The 21,399-nt window shown below is 42.9% G+C and overlaps 1 pseudogene; it reads left to right on the forward strand.

The window, feature by feature from the left end:
* Positions 1-521: 521 nt before the first annotated feature.
* On the forward strand, positions 522-657 carry LOC145394272 (5S ribosomal RNA; annotated as a pseudogene).
* Positions 658-21,399: the final 20,742 nt, after the last annotated feature.

Below are 21,399 nucleotides of genomic sequence, written 5' to 3' on the forward strand. Positions count from 1 at the left end.
TTATTAAAGTATTGATTAAATAATAATAAGTATATTTATAAAAGTACAGTATTGATTAATTAATATAAGTACAGTAATCACTCTAATATCCGGACGCCCAATATCCGAACATCCCCACTATCCGGACATAAGAATGTTTCATACTGTACTTTTTTCCATACTATACTTACCTCATTTCACTCTTTAATGTCCTTTATTGGTGTGAATAGGGTGTTAGGAGCTATGCATGTGCAGTAGGAAGGTGTTTTTCTGAGTTAGGCTAGGTTAGGATCCATAAGTACCAGTCCAGGAGCCAGTCACCAGAATGTTTATTATTGTATGAACCTACTTCTAAACCCTCATTTTATGTTTCTTTTGCATTTATTTCAGTCATTTATGTGCCTTATTGGTGTGATTTGGGTCTTAAATAGGTGCTATGCATGTCCAGAGGGAGTTGTATAGGTGTTTCTCTGAGTTAGGGTCCATAAGTACGAGTCCATAAGCTGGGGCCCAATATCCGGACAGAACCAATATCCGGACCTACCTATGGCTCTATTACATCGGATATTGGAGTGATTACTGTACACCGCTTCCCGTGCGATCAGCGAAGTTAAGCAACGTTGGGTCTGGTTAGTACTTGGATGGGTGACCGCCTGGGAACACCAGATGCTGTTGGCTCGTTCTCCCTACGTGTCAAGTGGGGTTGGTGGAGGATTGGTGCCCCTCCCTGTAAAACAATTAACTCTAAGCCCTTGGCCACCCCGTTTGGAATACATGGCGTCTGGCAATGAATGAATGAATGAATATTTATAGAATGACGGGGAATCATCCAGGGTGCAAATTGTCCTGATAGGGAATCGTCCATGTTTTGACGGGGAATTGACATGATGGCGAATTGTCTTGGAACCCACCGATCGTGGGTAATCGTATAAATCAGGTTAACTGGTTACATGACTCTATTTAATGCTTTAACTTTCTTTGAGTGCTTTAACTTACAAGTGCATACCAGAATAGTAAATATTTAACTTACAAATACAGTACTGTGGAAAAGCTGTACAGCAAATATTTAACAAACAAATAAAAAGGGTAATATTCCAACGCCTACCAGATAAACTGGTTATAAGACTTTATTTCTTGCTTGAACGTTATTTAATAGTACTTTAACTTGCACATAAACTTAACAGAACAGTACTGTAAATATTTAACTTACAAATACAGCACTGAGGAAAAGCAGTACAGCGAATCACATCAGGTGATCAAAACAAACTGTGCGTGCTGAGCTGATGTTCGCGGATTTGGCCTTTCAAAGGCCTCTCTTGCGTAAATTTACAGTTTTCGTGATGGTTCTTTAATCTTACGTTGTTTTATACGTATCCCAGCACTAACTGCGTATAATTGCAAGCGCGTTCGGCGAGAACGTGTTCGGGGCAAGTTTACTGTATATATATATATATATATATATATATATATATATATATATATATATAAATCATCATCATCATCATCATGTGGACCTCCTTTCCCACCCTAGGGCAGGGTGAGTAGCAGCAATGTATGTCCAGACAGCCCAAATTTGCCCAGTCCAATGGGCCACACTTCCATTCACTCACCATTCAAGCCCCCGGAATCCTGGCTCTATTGGATACATCCAAAAATTATATTTATGTATATACGGTATATATATATATATATATATATATATACAGTAATGCCTGTACTATCCAGACGGCCACTATCCGAACTCCCCACTTACCAGACATTTTTTTTGGGGGGGAAAAAAAAAAAAATTCAACCGTACTTTGAAATTGGCGTGCAGCACCGAACATGTGTTAACGTTTGGTGCTTGCTTCCTGCCTTCCCCCATCCCTCCCCAGTTACCACCTAACAACCATCCTGACTAGACGCTCATTCAGTGGATGCTGAACGTGCTCGTTTTTGTGAATAAACAGTGAATAAACTGCAGTACCCGATACCTCGCCACTAGACTACACGGGAATTTACAGTGTTGTGCACTGTAGTGTTGTGAAATCAGAATTCAGAGTGCAAAGATTAAGTACAGAGTGTAAACTGTTGGAATGTTGAAATCTGTTTGGAATAATAATATGCTTTCGGTGCATACTAAAGTAAAAATTTACAAGTCCATGGTTAGACCAATTTTATGGGCATGAGTCATGGTACAGTACAATTGCAACAGATAAGAAAGTATTAGGATTTGAGAATAAAATACTGAAAAGGATTCTTGGGATAAAGTGGCAAGACAGAGTTACAAATGAAAGCGTAAGGGATGTTACGAGAGTGGAACCAGTTGATGAACATGTGAGACGGTCTCGCTGGAAATGGTTGGGGCACATATATAGAAAAGAAGGCAGTTTAATATAGGATGTGCCAGAGTGGACTGCTAGAGGAAGAGGTAGGCCGAAGGAAACCTGGTTGAGGACAATGAAAAGAGAAGCGGGAAAGGAGTGTTGGTGGGACCTGAAGGAGATGGCAAGAGACAAGTATTGGTGGAGAGTTCATCGAGGCCCTTTGCATCCCATGGGGTGCCACGGGAAGTGATTGACTGATTGGTTGATTGTAAACTGAAATTGAAATTGACGTGGTGCAATCAAGAACAGAATGTGCAGTGTTAAACAATTATAACTCATAGTGCAAAGGCTTAAGTGCAGCACAACAATGGATTACTGTACATGCTTCAGGAGCATTTTCACCACGGCCAGAGCCTTAGAGGAGGCAGGTTAACCTTCATAACGAACAGCCACGGACGTGTTGTAAGTACCCTGTACACTGCTAAATATTTTCCATGCTCACTTCTAATTCCTCATTCTTTGGTTCCTTTTCATTTATTTCGTACTTTCTGTCCCTTATTTGTGTGAATAGGGCCTTAAATAGGTGCTATGCGTGTCCGGTAGAGAGATATGTAGGTGGTTTTCCGAGTTAGGCTGGGTTAGTGTCCATAAGTACCAGTCCAGGAGGCAGGGGCCTACTATCCAGATGAACTCACTTTCCAGACATGCCTTTGGCTCTATTACATCGGATAGTGGAGAGATTACTGTATATATATGCAGCCAGAAAACTTTGCCTCTCTACCTAGTGGCGGCCTTTTGAGAGGAGGCATGATGGGGGTTCCGCTAGCATAGATCATGGGTTCTGGGCGAGACGGGGCTCGAACCTGTGCTAGAGGGTACAGGGCATTGCAGTTCCCAGGCTGCCGCTTCCACCCAATAGAGAGGGGCCCGAACCTGGGAATAGCGTCCCAAGAGGCTGCCCTACCAGTGGGTGTATAATGGCGGGACAGTTGCAGTGCCAAGGCGCGCTTGGAGGTGTCCCTGCAGCTGTCCTGGCGGGGTGCCCCGAGGCCACTACCACAGCCACTGGTAAGCTGGTGGGCTAGGGGTCCCAGATCCATTGTCTGGACCTGGGACTGTGCAGTGAGTGGGGCCTGTGGTATGTCTACCCCCATTATTGATACTGACTATGACTAAATACAAGAATAAGTTTCAAAGCAAGCCTGAGTACATTAAATCACTCAGGGGGATGAGGGTGGGTTCATGGAATATGGGAAGTTTGAGAGGAAGAGCAGGGGAAGTTGTTGAGGCATTCAGTAGGAGGTGGGTGAATGTACTGTACATTGTTTGCAGGAAGTACGGTACAGGGGTGGATCAGCCAGAAGATTGTTGGGAAGGATTGTTACTATAAGTTGTTTTGGCAGGGGGGGACAGACGGATATGGGGGTGTTGGTGTGATGGTTGCGGAGAAATAGGTGGAATATGTTATGAATGTTATAAGAGTACGCAATAGGATATTGGTAGTGAAAATTCTGGTCAGTGGAATAACTGCAATTATATCAGTATATGCTCCACAAGCAGGCTTGGATGAAGTAGAGAAAGATAGATTTTGGGATGACTTAATACGTGTAGTAGGTGGTATGCGGGATGATGAGATAATGGTTTTGGAAGGGGACTTAAATGGTCATGTAGGTGAAGCAGCTCAAGGTTACGAAGGAGTACATGGGAATGTGCGTATGGTATAAGGAATGCGGAAGGGGAAAGGATACTCGAGTTTGGGGAGGCAATGAACATGATTGTGTGCAACACACATTTTAGGGAGAGAGAGAGTAGGCTAATTACATATGAGTCTGGGGGAAATAGCAGTCAGATAGATTATTTTCTCATTAGGAGGGCTGATAGGAGGTTAGAGAGGGATGTTTAAGTTATAGGAAGTGAGGAGTGTGTGCAGCAGAACAAATTATTGATTTGTGATACAGTGCTTATGGAACGAGTGATGAAAAAGAGGACTTATGTACCCAGGAGGAAAATATGGAAGCTGGAAAACCACGTAGTAAGGGATGCCTTCTATAGCGAGATGAGGAGAGTGGTGGATGAACAGGGAGCTGTAGACAGAGGTGTTAATGAACAGTACAGAGCCCTCAAGAACAGCCTCTTGAGAGTTACTGATGTAATATGTCATTGGACTAGAGGCCCACCATGACATAAAGTAACTTGGTGGTGGGATGAAGGTGTAGAAGCTGCAGTTAAGGAGAAAAGAAGGCTTTTCCGGGAATGGAAGAAGGGTGGTAACAATGAGGAATATTTGGCTGCCAAGTGTAGGGCTAGAAGAGAGGTATACAGGGCGAAGTCTGAGTCACAGAGACTTTTACTTGATAACCTAAATCATGGGGAAAGAAAAAATATGATATTTAAAGTGGCAAATCCGATGAAAAGGGATAATCGGGATATTATACGTGAGCAGTGTGTGAAGAATGATGAAGGAAGGGTAGTGGTGAATAGTGGGGATATTAAAGATGCATGGAGATAGCATTATAACTGGTTGTTCAGTGAGGAGTTTGACTGGGACAGGGAAGGTTTGGAGCCAGCAGATCCAGTGTTTGGCCCTTGGCCTTTGATTGACGCTGTTACTGTGAGTGAGGTAACAGGCAGGATGCAGGTGGAGAAGGCAGCAGGTGTGTCAGGGTTGACTGCCAAAATGTTGAAGGCCTCAGGAGATATAGGGGTGTAGTTAGTCACTGACCTGATAAATAGGATTATATATGAGTGTGTTGTCCCAGATGATTGGCTGAAGAGTGTAATTGTAAATGTGTACAATGGGAAGGATGATGCTGTGGAAAGAGGAAATTATAGAGGTATAAAGCTTTTAGATCAGATAATAAAGGTAATGGAGAGAGTTCTAGAAGGTATGATTAGAGAAAGAGTGAATATTGATGAGATGAAGTTTGGGTTTATGCCAGGCAGAGGGACCACTGATGCCATATTCATTGTTCAACAGCTTCAGGAAAAATATATTGGGAAGAAAAGGGATCTGTATTTTGTTTTTGTTGATTTGGAAAAGGCCCTTGACAGAGTCCCTAGAAAGCTGATGAAGTGGGCAATGAGAAAGCTTGGCTTCGAGGAGTGGCTGGTTAGGGAGGTTATGGCCATGTATGTGGGTGCTCGCACCCAGTAAGAGTGAATGGAGATTTGAGTGATGAGTTTTCCGTGAACGTTGGTGTGCATCAGGGGTCAGTTTTGAGTCCCATGTTGTTTATCATGGTACTTGAAGCCCTCTCACGTGACTTTAGAAAAGGTCTCCCATGGGAGATGTTGTATGCTGATGATTTGGTGTTGATTGCAGAGAACAAAAGGGAGGAAAGATTTAGGAAGTGGAGAGATGGCACGGGGCACAAGGGCTAAAGGGTAAATGCAGATAAAACAAAAGTGATGATATCTAGGGTCAGTGGCAGTACTGTCAAAGATGAGAGAGATTGGCCATATGTAGTTTGCCACAAGGGCGTGGGAAGTAATTCCATCTTGTGCGGTGTGTGTGATAAATGGGTGCACAAGAGATGTAGTGGTATCAGAGGCAGACTGCGAGACAATGCTGATTTTATGTGTGCGGCATGTCAGGGAGAGCAGGTGGAGATTGTCAGGCGTGAAAGGATTGAACTTGCTGGTGAGTCTCTTGAGTGTGTGGAAGAGTTTTGTTATTTAGGAGACATGTTGTGTGCTAGAGGTGGGGCTGGAGCTAGCTCTGTGTCTAGGGTGAGAAGTGGTTGGAAGAAGTTCAGGGAGCTGTTGCCTCTCCTGACATTGAGAGGACTCTCCCTACGTGCTAAGAGGTCTTTGTATGCAGCATGTGTTAGGAGTGTAATGCTGTATGGTAGCCTAGTGAGACCTGGGCAGTAAAGAAGGAGGATATTCGCAGGCTCAGACATACAGAAATGACAATGATTAAGTGGATGTGCAATGCGTCCCTGCGTGCAAGGCCTGGGGGGGCTGGGTTTGCAATGGAAGAGTTGAGAGGTAGGATGGGACTGGAGTGTATTGGTGTTGTGATGAGGAGAGGTAGATTGAGATGATTTGGGCATGTGGAGAGGATGGGGGATGATAACTGGGTGCAGAAGGTGAGAAGTGTTAATATTGGGGGTGGGGTTGTGAGGGGTAGACCGAGAAAGACATGGGACGAGGTCATTAAGTGTGACCTCAGGGTTAAGGGACTGAACAGGGAGGCTGCAATAGATCATGCAGCATGGAGAGCCACCATTAGGTGAGCAAGGCCGACGCACGCAAACATGTTGGAGCCTTCAAAAACGAAAAAGAGAGAGAGATATTGTATATACTGTATATATATATATATATATATATATATATATATATATATATATATATACAGTACCCTCACGTCCAACACGTGTTAGTCCAGCACGATTCACGTCCAGCACGGAGAGCAAATAATTAGTATTATTTAATATGATTTAATTACTGCAACATGAGTGTGTTAGCATAACACGCACAGAGCTCCGAGAAGTGGGCGAAATCTGCAGAGTTCAACTCTAGCACGATCACCCCCGGTCCAACACGGTCATACTGGACATTCCCATGATGATGATAGCCAATGAAATCTTCTGATCAAGTAGCCTTCCCCGCCTGCTATTGTGACGTGATCATGATGCCGCCCAATTAAAAACACTTCTGGTGTCACGTGATGTTTTGTTTAAATTTCTCCCGCCACAGCGCCACTCAGTCGCATAATTCGCATTGGAAGGTGCTTTTTTCTTGTTGCATTTTCTTCCCTTGTTACTGCATTTTACCCTGCTCACAATGCCTAGGAAGCCTTCTGAGAACCCCAAGAAGCGTTGGCACCTCCCTCAGGTCACCAAGCTAGAAAGCATCGAGAGGAAGAAGAAAGGGGAGAGGAAAGTTGACATTGCCAAGGCCTACGACATGAATGAAGCCAACGTGAGGACCATAATAAAAAACCAAGACAAGATCCTGGCAGCCGAAGGCTATCACACGGCACTTCATACCAGGTTTGCTGAGGATACGATGGTAAATCAGAACGGTAACATGGTAAAATTGCCGACAATATCACGGGCATTTGGAATTCATCTGGATGGATTCCTGCCGAGGATACAACGGGCAAAATAGTGTGACCAAAACCCAGGCGACTCGACAGAGAATGTATCGTACTACAGCATTGAACATTTAGCCTGACACTGAATACATATTAATATTTTAGAATAAATATCAATTGTTTTGAAACCCTTCTCATCGGCGTGTGCACCAGTTTATAAACAAAGTTGCTTCTCCTTATTCTCTACCGAATCAGCGACAGTGATCGCTTTCCACAGTCACGAGACGTGGCTCTGGCAACAGTGTGAGAAACATGCTCTTTGCCGAGGATTACAGAGTGCTAGGACAGGCAGAAGCAGGACCTTCCATGGCTGTGGACGAAGATAGTGATTCTGAGTGTGATTTCGAAGGATTAATGAGGGAGGTTGAGGAGGAGCAACAGCCATTACCCGCTAGTGACGCCAGCAGCCATCCTCCGGGGACCCAGTAGGACTAACTACAGCCTTGGATACCACCTTCCATTCCCAGCAAGCCCACCAACACTATCCTAAAAGGTTAGTTATCATTCATAGCACAGTACCATTTATTATAATTACAATAGTACCAATATATGTATAGGTATATGGTAGGTATTTAGGGTGACTTTTCCTAGGGTTGCTGACATAATTCATTTTTCCCCATAAGCTATATTGTTAGTCCAACACGTTTTTGGTCCAACACGTGACCCACGCATGACAATATTACCGTGTTGGACGCGAGGGTACTGTATATACAACCCCCCCCACTGCAAACTGACTTAGGACCTACACACAGAATTGCTATGGGAAAGTTGTCTGTCTTTACTTTGTGTTTCAACCTCTACCAAGTGAATTTTTTGGGCAAGAAGTAACCGGCAACTCCTCTGCTGTTGGCAGGAGGTGGTAAAATAGCACATCAGTGCTTGCCCAGAAGCAAGAGTGGGAGTATATGTTCCCTCTCTCCGAGCTTCCACCTCCCTCTTTTTTCGTATGCATTACTGTTTGCCCTTTTATTTTCCTAGAGTTGAGTTGTCATGCCTCGAAAGCACTACTCAAGGGATGAGAGGGTCCATATCATTGCATGGAGGTAGAATAATGTCCCTATCAACACGATTTGTGAACGTACCGGACGCACAAAGTCGACCATCATGAAGATTCTTGCTACAGCGCTCGGCCTGCCACCTGATGACGTACCAGAGCACAAGCATGGGGGTGGAAAGAAGGGAACAACTTCCAGAGGTACAGATACACTTCTGAAGAGGGAAGTAATCAGGAATCCTTGACTGACAGCAGCAGAATTGAAGAGAATGCATCCCCAGCTGTTAAAAGACGTCTCAATTCAAACTATCCAGCACCGCTTGCAGAAGGAGCTGGGTTTGCCAAGCCGCACCACAGCCAAGAAACCACTTCTCACTGACCGCATGAAGAAGCAGTGCATTCAATTTGCCAAGAAGTATGCACACTGGACATCGGATGAGTGGAGAAAAGGTATGTTTTCCGATGAAAGCACATTTCAAGTGTTAAGGTGCGTTCTGCCGAGGTTCATCGCCCTGCCTCCCGTAGTCGATATGACCCTACTTACATGGTGCTGACTGTTAAGCACCCACAATCAGTAATGGTATGGGGGTGTTTCTCAGGTGAAATGGGAAGGGGAGGCCTCTACTTTCTTCCTAAGAACTTGATGATGAATGGTGGCTGGTACATTTAAGTTCTGAAAGATCATTTGTTAAACTTTTTTGCCATTCATGGGTGCAACTTTTTCATGCATGATTCAGCTCCATGTCACAAGTCAAGAAAGTTGACAAAATGGCTTCAGGATAATCGGACTTAGGTCCTCGACTGGCCTGGCAACAGTCCAGTTCTAAATCTGATAGAAAACTGCTGGGCAAAGATAAAAGAAAATCATGGCAGAGAAGAAGACACCCAATCTGGACAACCTCAAGACTGAACTGACAAATGTTTAGTACAAAGAAATGTCCTTAGATTACTTTAGAGATCTAAGTGATTCCATGCCAAAACATATCCAACTGGTCCTGAAAAACAAGGGAAACATGATTTCATATTAATGAATGGCATTTCATGAACAAACACTGTGATATACTATGATTCCTGTGTTTTTTGATACCTTGTGGGGGGATGTCCTAAGTCAATTTGCGGTAACTGTATATACATTGTTTTTAAAGGCTCCAACATACTTGCATGCATCAGCCTTGGTCACCTAATGGCGTCTCTCCATGCTGCACGAGCTCTGGCAGCCTCTCTGTTTAGTCCCTTATCCCTGAAGTCATGCTTAGTGACCTTATTGCATGTGTTTTTTGGTCTACCTCTTGCGACCTCATTGCATGCGTTTTTTGGTCTACCTCTTGCGACCTCATTGCATGTGTTTTTTGGTCTACCTCTTGCAACCCTACCCCTAACATTAACACTTCTCACTTTCTGTACCAAAGTGTCACCCTATCCTCTCCACATGTCCAGACAACCTCTGTCTACCTCTCTTCATCACAACATCAATACACTCCAGTCCCATCGTACCTCTTCGCTCTTCCGTCGTAAAACCAAGCCTCGCGCTCAAGGACACACTGCACAACACCTAATCATTGTCATTTCTGTACACTGGAGCAAGCAAATATCCTCTTCCTTTACTGCCCAGGTCTCACTACCATACAGCATTACACTCCTAACACAAGCAAAGATCCTTTAGGATGGAGGGAGAGCCCTCTCAGTGTCAGAAGACGCAGCAGCTCCCTGAACTTCTTCCAACCACTTCTCACTCCAGTCCCACCTTCAGCACATAACATGCCTTCCAAATAACAAAACTCTTCCACACACCTGAGAGACATACCAACAAGATCAATCCTTTCATCCTTGACAATCCTCACATGCTCTCCCCAGGACACTGCACACATGAAATCAGCATTATCTTGCAGTCTACCTCAAATACCACTACATCTCTTATGCACCCGCTTATCACAAACACTGCACAAGATGGAGTTACTTCCCATGCCCTTGTGGCAAACCACTCATGGCTACTCTCCCTCTTCTTTGACAGTACCACCACCAGCCCTAGATACCATCACCTTTGTTTTATCTGCATTTACTTTCAAGCTCTTGTGTCCCATACCATTTCCCTACTTCCTAAATCATTCCTCTGCCTCCCTTTCATTTCTGCAATCAACACCAAATCATTGGCACACAACATCTCCCACTGGTGTCCGTTTCTGAAGTCACATGAGAGGGCTTCAAGGCTCAAGACTGACCCCTGATGCACACCAACATCCATGGAAAACTCATAACTCAAATCTCCATTCACTTTTACCTGGGTGTGAGCATCAACATACATAGTCATAACCACCCTAACCAGCCACTTCTCGATCCCATGCTTCTCATTACCCACATCACCACCTCCCCAGGGACTCTGTCAAAGGACTTCTCCAAATCAACAAAAACAAAGTACTGATCCCTTGTCTTTCCTATATATTTTTCCGAAGCTGTCGAACAATGAATATGACATCAGTGGTCCCTTTGCCTCTCGTAAACCAAAACTGCATCTCATCAATGTTCACTCTTTAATCATACCTTCTAGAACTGTCTCCATACTTTCATTATCTGATTTATATTCTTTATGTCTCTATAATTTCCTCTTTCCAGAGCATCACCCTTCACCTTGTACACATTTACAATCACACACTTCAGCCAATGATCTGGGACAACAAAGTTATATATAATCGTATTTATTGTCAGTAACTAACCCCACTCTTACGTCTCCTGAGGCCTTCAGCATTTCAACAGTCAACCCAGACACACCTGCTGCCTTCTCCACCTGCATCATGCCTATTGCCCTGCTCACAGCATTCAGTGTTAGTCAAAGGCTAAGGTTCAGACACTGGATCTGTTGGCTCCAAACTTTCCCTGTTCCAGTCAAACTCCTCATTAAACAACCAGTTATAATGCTCTCTCCAGGCATCTTTAATATCCCCACTGTTCACCACTACCATTCCCTCATCATTCTTCACACACTTCTCCTCTATGATATCCCTGTTTTTCCTCTTCATCTGATCTGCCACCTTATACAGTACTGTATATATATATACATATATTCACTCTCATCTTAAATGTCAGGACCAACTGCCTAGCCCTGGGCTCCTACGCTTCTCATGGAGCAACGTAGGATTGGATGATGGATGGATGGATGGATATATATATATATATACTGTATATGCTTAGACACAAACATGTGGAAGGGTGTACCAGGTAATACTGTATGGGATTGTCTGTGTCCTTGCACATCAATCTTGGGAATTAGAAATCTGAAACATGGCAAACACTTCAGAATGAAAACTTAGATGACAGCAGAAGATATAATCACTACTATTAAAATACAGCAGTGGACTTGTATAAGTCACACCTTATGCAGAGCAAGTAACTGGCTGACAGTCTGAGTAACACTGTGGCAACCCCAGAGATGAATGAGAGAAAAAAGTAGAAAGAGAAGATGCCGAAATTAAATCCATAAGTATGGTGACTAACGTAGAATGGTTTAATAACCACCGAGTTATACTGGAGAAAGTTAGAATATGCTTTTGTCCTGCAGTGGACCAAAACACTGATGATGGTAGTGGTGAAAGTTTTTCATGTACTGTACCATAGAGTTGCGAGCAAGTTTGTTACCATGATAACTAACATGTTTAGATAATGTGCAATAGTATATCAGTGACAGTGGTGTGAGATGGTGAGAGGGCAGCCTGGTGGCAGAGGACAGGGCGGCACGAAGGTGATTTAATAAGAGCCATCCCCTTCGGGGTTAAGGCATCTGGCAATAGATGGATAACTATGTAAGCTTTTGTCATTTCTCGTCATCTGTTCTTAATGTTTCAGTTAATTTATGCAGGATACACAGGCTGTTTACTTAGATCCTCTACTTAAAATGAATTAGACGAGAAAATGCCCTGACTGCTTCCTTAGAACCCCTACTTAGAATGAGTATTTAAAAAAAAAAAAAAAGTTATGCTGAAGGGTGTTTAAAATTTCACAGTATTTTACTTTTGGTATGTAATCTCTTGTGAAACTGTTCATGTTGTAGTGCTTTTACTTTCTGTGTTGTTTGTACCCAGCAAAGAACATATAAATGACTTTCAGTTTGATGAGGTGAGAGAGAGAGAGATTGTCCAGGTGCTTGAGGGTGCAAAAGTGGATGTATGTGGAATAACTGAAACTAAATGGAGAGGAGAAAGTGTGAGAGAATGGGAGTATGGATGGGGTATATGTGCAGGAGTAGGTGAGAATGAGAGGGCAAAGGAAGGAGTATGTATAGTTGTGAGTAAAAGATGGAAGAGGAGCATAAGACAGTATGGATCAGTTGGGTCAAGGATTGTGTGGGTAAAGTTGAAATTTGGAATACAAATGTGGGCGATTGTGTGTGTGCATGCGCCAATGCAAGATCGTGCTAGAAGAGTGAGATGAGTTCTGGACAAATGTAGAAGTGTGCATGGAAAAGTTTGGAAGGAATGAGAGAGTGTTTTCTGATTGGTGATATGAATGGTAAAGTTGGGAATGTGAAGGTGGATGGAATAGTTGGTGAGTGGGATGTGCCTGCTGAGATAGATGAGAATGGGAGTGCGTTAGTGGACATTTGTGCTGGGAGGGGGTTGGTGATAGCCAATACCCTCTTCAGGCATAAAATGATCCACAGGTATACATGGCGAGTGATGAGAAGGGTGGGTGGTGAACTGAATGAAGGGAAGGCAATGACTGATTATGTGTGTGTGGATGAAAGGATGCGAAGATGTGTAATGGATGCAAGAGTTTACAGAGGTTGGGGGAGTGGACTTTCTGACCACTACTTGGTGGTGGCCAGAATTAGAATTCATGTAAGATGGAGGAATAGAAGAAGGGAAAGACGAGAGGAAGGAGTAGTTGCAAGGAGAGTGGAAAGGTTACAAGAGGATGAGAAAAACGCAGAGTATAAGAGTGAAGTGGAGGAACGATTGGGTAAATATGAATTGGAGCAGGTGGGAGACGTGGAAGGTGTGTGTAGGATATTTACAGAAGAAATATGTGCAGCATGTGATGTGGTGTGTGGAAGGAAGAGAAGATGGAGGGGGGTGCAAGGAACAGCGTTGTGGACTGAAGAGGTGAAACAGGCTGTGGCACAAGAGAAGAAAGCATACAATGAATGGATGAGAAATAGGGGCGTGGAAGAAGTTGAGAGGCAAAAGAGAGAGTTATATGAAGAAAGAAAGAGAGAGGTGAAAAGATTAGTAGGAGAAAGAAGAGAGTGGATGAGGAATTTGGAAGGAATTTGAGTGTAAAGTGGAGGGACTGTAAGAAAATGTTCTGGAAAGAGGTGAAAAGAGTAAGACAGGGTGGAAGTGAAGTTAGCAGGGGAGTGAAAGATAAAAATGGTAGATTACTAGTGGAGAAGGGAGAAAAACTGAGCAGATGGAGAGAACACTTTAAGGAATTGTTGAACATAGAGGATGGAAGTAAGGCGAGTATAAGTGGCTGGGAGAAGGAGGGAGGTGAGAAGACAGGAAGAAATCAGTAGGACAGAAGTTGTGTAAGCAATGAAGAAAGTTAAATCAGGGAAAGCCCCAGGAATTGATGGAGTGTGTGGTGAAATGCTGAAGCATGGGGGAGAGATAGTAGTAGAATGGATGTGGAAGATGTGCAGATTGGCCTGGGAGGAAGGTAGAGTCCCGGAGGATTGGAAGTCAGGTATAATTATTCCCTTGTACAAAGGTAGAGCTGCAAAGAAAGTGGTTGAGGAGGCGAAGGGGAAGACAGGAGGAAGCAGCTCCTTTTGAGAAGAGTGGAGAAATTGCAAGATAGTGAGAAAAGGACAGATTATAAGAGCATAGTGGAAGAAAGATTGGGAAGGTATGAGCTAGAGCAGATGGAAGGGGTTGAAGAAGTATGTAAGATATTCACGGAAGAGATAAGCGCAGCGTGTGAGGCGGTTTGTGGAGTGAGGAGGAGATGCAAGGGTGTGCAAGGGACAGCATGGTGGAATGATGAGGTGAAACGAGCTGTGGAACAAAAGAAGAAGGCATATGGTGAATGGTTGGCGAGTAGAGGTAGGGGAGAAGATGAGAGAGAGAAGAGAGAGGTATATGTGAGCAGGAGAAGGGAGGTTAAGAGACTGGTGAAGGAGAGTAAGAAGAAAGTGGATGAAGAGTTTGGGAGGAATCTGAGTGTGAAATGGAAGGAGAGTAAGAAATTGTTTTGGAAGGAGGTAAAGAAAGTAAGGCAGTGTGAAAGGGGAAATAGTAGGGGAGTGAAAGATAGGAATAATAGATTGTTGGTGGAGAAGAGAGAGAAATTGAGGAGATGGAAGGAACACTTTGAGGATTTGTTGAATGTAGAGAGTGAGAGCAGTGTGAGTATAAGTGGTTGGGGAATGGCTGGGAGAAGAGATGAGATGAGAGGAGGGAGGAAGAGATCAGTAGGTCGGAAGTAGTGGAAGCGATGAAGAAGATTAAGCTGGGAAAGGCCCCAGGAATTGATGGAGTGTGTGGTGAAATGCTTAGGTATGGGGGTGAGATTGTTGTGGAGTGGATATGGAAGTTGTGTAGATTGGCTTGGGAAGAGGGAAGGGTTCCAGAGGACTGGAAATCAGGTATAATTGTTCCTCTGTACAAAGGAAAAGGGGAGAGAGAAGTATGTGGTAACCATAGGGGTATTTGCCTTCTTAGTGTGACTGGTAAAATATATGGTAGAATACTCATTGATAGGGTTAGGCATATGACAGAGGAGCTAGTTGGAGAAGAACAAGGGGGATTTAGGAAGGGAAAAGGGTGTGTAGATCAGATATTTGTTCTAAGATGTTTAGTGGAGAAGTATCTAGAGAAGGGAAGGAAAGTGTATGCTGCCTTCATGGACTTGGAGAAAGCTTATGACAGAATAGATAGGCAAGGTATGTGGAAGGTATTAAGAATATATGGAGTGGAGGGGAAATTGTTGAGTGCTGTGAAGAGTATGTACGAGGGAGCTAGGGCTACGGTGCGAGTGGATGGTGAGCTGAGTGAGTTCTTTGATCTCAATGTGGGACTGAAACAGGGGTGTGTAATGTCTCCATGGCTGTTTAATATATATATGGATGGGGTTGTGAAGGAAGTACAAGGTAGGGCAGTGGATGTGGGGGTGGCCCTAATGAATGAGGGTGAGATTTGGAAGCTTCCGGTGTTGCTGTTTGCTGATGATACAGTATTGTTGAGTGAAGATGAATGGGAGTTGCAAGGTTTGGTGAATGAATTTGGGACAGTGTGTAGGAGGAGGAAGCTGAAAGTTAATGTAAACAAAAGTAAAGTTATGGTGTTTGAGAGGAATGAAGTCACAGAGTGTGCAGTGAGGTTGGATGGTGAAGATATTGAGAATGTGAGTGCATTCAGGTACTTGGGTAGTGTGATGAGTAAGGATGGAACTTTGGGGGATGAAGTACGTGAAAGGGTACAGCAGGGAAGAAAGGTTGTTGGTACACTGAAAGCAGTGATGAGAAATAGGGAGGTGAGTATGGAAGTTAAGAAGTCACTGCATGATGGTATTGTGATCCCTACCCTGACGTATGGAAGCGAGGCGTGGACATTGCAAGAGGGGAACAAGTCAAGAGTGAGAGCAGTGGAAATGAGTTACTTGAGAGGAGCATGTGGAGTGACGTGGAGGGACAGGTTGACGAATGAAGAAGTGAAGGAACGTTGCGGGGTAATTGTTGATGTGCTTGAAAAGATTAGGAGAAATACACTGAGGTGGTTTGGACATGTGGAGAGAATGGAGAATGAAAGACTGAATAAGAGGGTGTATGTAGGTGAGGTGGAGGGAGGGGTAGACCGAGGATGAGGTGGAGGTATGGAGTTGAGAGGTATATGAGGGAGGGGGGGGTGAGTTGGGGGGAGGGGAGTCAAATGGTGGGTGACAGAGTGACTTGGAGGCATTTTGTCTGCGGCCACCCATTGCGGGATTAGGGCGTCGGGCTATAGATAGATAGATAGACAAAGGAAAAGGTGAAAAAGAAGTGTGTGGTAATCATAGGGGCATTTGTCTTCTTAGTATAATAGGAAAAGTGTATGGTAGGATACTTATTGACAGAGTTAGAGAAAGAACAGAGAAATTAGTTGGAGAAGAACAGGGAGGCTTTAGGAAGGGAAGAGGTTGTGTAGATCAGATATTCATTCTTAGAACTTTAGTGGAAAAGTTTCTAGAGAAGAGAAAGAAGTTGTATGCGGCTTTCATGGATTTGGAGAAAGCATATGACAGGGTGGATAGACAAGGATTGTGGAAAGTGTTAAGAATATATGGAGTAGATGGGAAGTTGCTGAATGCTGTGAAGAGTATGTACGATGGTGCGAAGGCTGCAGTGCGTGTGGATGGTGAACTGAGTGAATTTTTCTCTTTGAAAGTTGGGTTGAAACAGGGATGTGTCATGTCTCCATGGTTGTTCAATCTGTACATGGATGGGGTAATAAAAGAGGTACAAGGTAGGGTAGTGGATGTTGGAGTGGCCCTGGTGAGAGAGGATAGTGTTTGGAAACTCCCTGTACTGTTGTTTGCAGATGATACTGTGTTGTTGAGTGAAAACGAAGGGGAGCTGCAAGGCTTGGTGGATGAGTTTGGAAGAGTGTGTAAGAAACGGAATCCAAAGGTGAATGTAGGGAAGAGTAAAGTGATGATCTTTGAGAGAGGTGAAGTCAGTGAATGTACAGCAAGGCTGGATGGTGAGGAATTGGAAAATGTGAGTACGTTTAAGTACTTGGGTAGCGTGATGAGTAAGGATGGAGGTTTGGAGGGTGAAGTGCTTGAAAGGGTAGAGCAAGGAAGAAAGGTTGCTGGTTCTTTGAAAGCAGTGATAAGAAACAGGGAAGTGAGCATGGAAGTGAAAAAGTTACTACATGACAGTATTGTGATACCAACTCTAACGTACAGAAATGAAGGTAGGACGTTGTTGGAAGGACACAAGTCAAGAGTGAGAGCAATGGAAATGAGTTATTTAAGAGGAGCCTGTGGAGTCACATGGAGAGACAGGCTGACGAATGAGGATATAAAGGAGCGTTGTGGTGTGGATGTGGATGTGATAGGAAGCATTATGAGGAACACACTGAGGTGGTTTGGCTATGTGGAGAGGATGGAGGGTGAAAGACTGACGAAGAGAGTGTATGTGAGAGAGGTGGAGGGGGGAAGAGGGAGGGGGAGGCCGAGGATGAGATGGAGGGATGGGGTGGAGAGGTATATGAGAGAGGGGGGTGTGAGTTGGGAGCAGGGCAGTGAATTGGCAGGGGACAGGGCGACTTGGAGGCGATTTGTTTGTGGCCACCCCAAACGGGATTGAGGCGTCTGGCAATAGATAGATAGATAGTTTGTGTACACTGCTCAGTACAATATAGCACACAGAAGTACAGTAATATGTCAGTATTACTGTACCTACAAGTAACATTCCTGCACAGTTGTTAAAAGACTGGAGTAGCCACCTCAAAGAGATTTTAGACTGTGATATTAGTGAATAGAGGTATAGCAAAATTTGTGATGCCACATGGATTAGCTCAAAGTTGTCAGGATGTGGAAAGTCAGCCTCTCATAACTTAACACCTTAATGTTACTGACACATAAAGCAGTTTCCAATAGAGTGGTTTGAGAGTGGTAAGATTACAGTTATTAATGTTATATTGCATTATAATATAAGGTTATGAATACTCAATAATCCTCTCCGAATAAGTATATCTTACTGAAACTACAGCACCTTTGGTGTATATCACAGTATCTTATTGTACTGTATGCTTTTTAAACCTATATTTATTGGTGGTAGGTGCTGTATGCTGCAGGAGAACATCAGTTCACTGCACAGGATGGGCCAGCAAAGGCAGTTGCTTGCTTGCACTTGAAGGGTCTGCTCACCCAGACAGACCAGGGCTGCTCAACAAAACAACAGTCTGTATTCATTATTAATTATTATTTTTGGAGGGGGAAGGGGGGACCAGGGTTTAACTCAGCTGAACTGATCTGACATTAACCAAATCAGATACCCTAGCAACATCTTGCCCTGCTGTGGGTAAATACCCTAGCAGCATCTTGCCCCACTGGGGGTAAATACATAGCAACATTTTGCCCTACTGGAGGTACATACAGTACCTATCAACATTTTGCCATATTGAGGGTAAATACCTAGCAACATCTTGCCCTATTGAGGGTTAATTATTTCCCGCCCCTTCTTAAGTAAGAGTTTCTCTTTACATGCATAATATCATCTGGCAGCAGCCAGAATAATTATCTCCAGTGCAAGTGGCATAATACCTTACAAATAGTTAATACTTTACCATCAAAATAAATCATTGTCATCATTCTACTTCTTTTTCTCCAACTGCAAGTGGAGTAAAGTCCCCAAAAAGTAAGAGTCTAAATACATTATTGCAGTGTGTCTTCAGGGATAAGAGACTGAATAGGAAGGCTGCCAGAGATTGAGCAGCAAGGAGAGCCGCCATAAGGTGGCCACGGCTGACTCGTACAAGCATGTTGGAACCTTTATAAAGGATACAATACGATTATTATTATTACTGCTGATTCCATTGTGCTTTCATTTCTTCAGACACATACTCATAGGCTGGTCTTGATACCAAATATTAATGTACTGTAGCTCTAAGCAGATTTTTTTGTGGGTTGTCACAGTGGTACATTTAAAAGTGATAATACAAGTACACAGAAAAAAGTAGGTTTGTGTTGTGTACTGGCTCATGTAATAATTTTTAGGAGTAAAATGTTATGTAATTTATTACTGTATGTGTATAAATATTTAAGTAAATCTTTTACCAATTTTAGTATTAGCTGTAGTATAGACCATAGGACACCTAATTATGATCCTTACTGCTGAGCATCATTCATGTTTTAATACAGGTACTTTTGTACAGAAGTGTATGATACGAAAAAAAAGAGGAAGTTACAAGAGAAGTGGAGAGAACATGAGTGAGAAAGATTTGGAACCACTGAAGAGTATTTAAACATATCAGTGTTTTTACCACCATCAGGCATGAACCTGTCTCCACAAATGGAAGGCCAAAGTGGGGCCAAGCCCTGGCAACCCAATAGGACCACTATGTAAGTTTGTGAACTTAGTTTTAAATCAGCTTCATAGTTGTGCTTATGGCATTATATGCCCTTCAGGTGCCTAGCACAGCAGGAACTGAAACTACATGATTTTCAAAAAATTTGAATCAAGATTACATGTAATGTGTTAAGCATAACATGTATTTTTTATAAAATTAACCTTTTCTGGTTCAGCACACACCTAAGAAGTGAGATCACAAAAGAAATGATGAGCAGATATCACACAGTTTGTGTTCATACATAATCATTATCATTCCAGCACTTGGAACAAAATTGCATCCCCTAATTATGTACACCAAAATATAATAATGTTGAATTCATTAAAAGCAGTGCTGTAGTTTCAGACATCATATTTGTATTCTCTTATCCATAACGGTGGTAAATGAAATCTTAATTCCAACAAAATATACAGTACACTTTTGCATCAGTGCGTGTGCACACACACACACACACACACAACTGCAGTATATTTCACATGGCAGAGTTAGGGGTCTGACTGTAAGGATATGGCCCCCCCAGGCCTTTCCTTCCCACCGTGGCTATGCCAGTGTTGTTACCCTGAATGAATTGTGCAGTTAGGTACAGCCAATAGGCACAGAGATACAAGATTTCCTTTCATTTTACGTGGATGTATTGTGGTAATCATAGATGTTCTAAGTAGGTGTATTGTACAGTGTATCTGACTAAAAAAGAGTGGTTGAAATATTATGTGGATAAGTCCTAACAGTTATGAAGTCCTAATATTTATAAGGGTTGTATTATTGTTGGTTGTTAAGTCTTTGATATATGGCATTACAAAAGTGGGATATATGAACATGTGGGATAGTACAGTAAGTTCCATGATGGAGTACAGTGTTATATTGCTGTTTATGTTTTGTTAATGGAATTTTCAAGAGTTCATACAGTCACTGGAAGTGCAGTATAGCTCAGACAAATAATCAGCTTATGACAGGCATTTTTTTTATCATATGATAATGTGCTATCAAGCAGTTATGACTTATCAGTAACCAGTGAATTTCCTGTGTTGATCTCAGTTGAAAGAGGTTAATCATATGCTTTGCTACATCAGAAATTTTCAGTCGCTATACTTCATGTGCATTGTTCCCATGGGTACATTGGAGTGGATGTCATCTCCCATGTTTAGTACAGTGTTGTACAGTATAATCATTGTTCTGTGCCTTTCATACTTGTGTACTGGCACTGCATAGTGTTTGAGAATCAGAATGTTTTGGGGAGATATAGATTGTCCAGTATTTTTATGATGCTTCAGTAGTAAACACCGAAACCCCTAATGATATGATGATTAGAACAGTACTGTAATGCAGTCAAATAGTGAAGTGTGCTGTGCTGTCTCCAATACTTCTGTTTGTGTCAAGGGATGGATGGTGTAGAACAGTACTGTAGCATAGTGAAGTCTGTTTGAAACTATTAATCTCTTGTATTGTTCATGAGTGCATACTGTTAGACACAAGCAGGGATTTGCTTTCTAATAAAATAGTTTTATATAGTGTCAGGACTGATGAGAGTTCAGTAGAATATGTACTGTCGGCTGTAAGTTTTTTTTTTTTTTTTTTTTTTGAGAGAGAGAGAGAGAGAGTGTGTGTGGTGTACAGCCCTTCATCCCAGGGTGAGCTTTCCTTTAACCCCTTCAATCTGATGATGCATATTTTTCATTTCATTCTTTCAAAGTTCCTTAAACCTTTTTGTCACAATGGACCAGAGTTTGAGTGTCGAGACAGTAGTCCCAAGCCAACAGTTTTGGGGTTAGAAATTCCCCCATCAAGGACTGAAGTACAAGAGAAAGTGAAAGTATCTGCTGCACTGATACAGTAGTTAGTATACTTTCAATGAAAGGCAACCCAGGACTTCCTCACTGTGTACCTCCCAGCCACTTCTTTGATAAAGCAAGTGGTCCTCCTGGACTTAACAGTTGCATCATCCTTATTAGGGCTATATGGCCCAAAAAGCCATAA

Source organism: Coenobita brevimanus, chromosome 26 (genome assembly GCF_032717465.1).
Source record: "Coenobita brevimanus isolate Jiangsu-jjx chromosome 26, ASM3271746v2, whole genome shotgun sequence".
Lineage (NCBI taxonomy): Eukaryota > Metazoa > Arthropoda > Malacostraca > Decapoda > Coenobitidae > Coenobita > Coenobita brevimanus.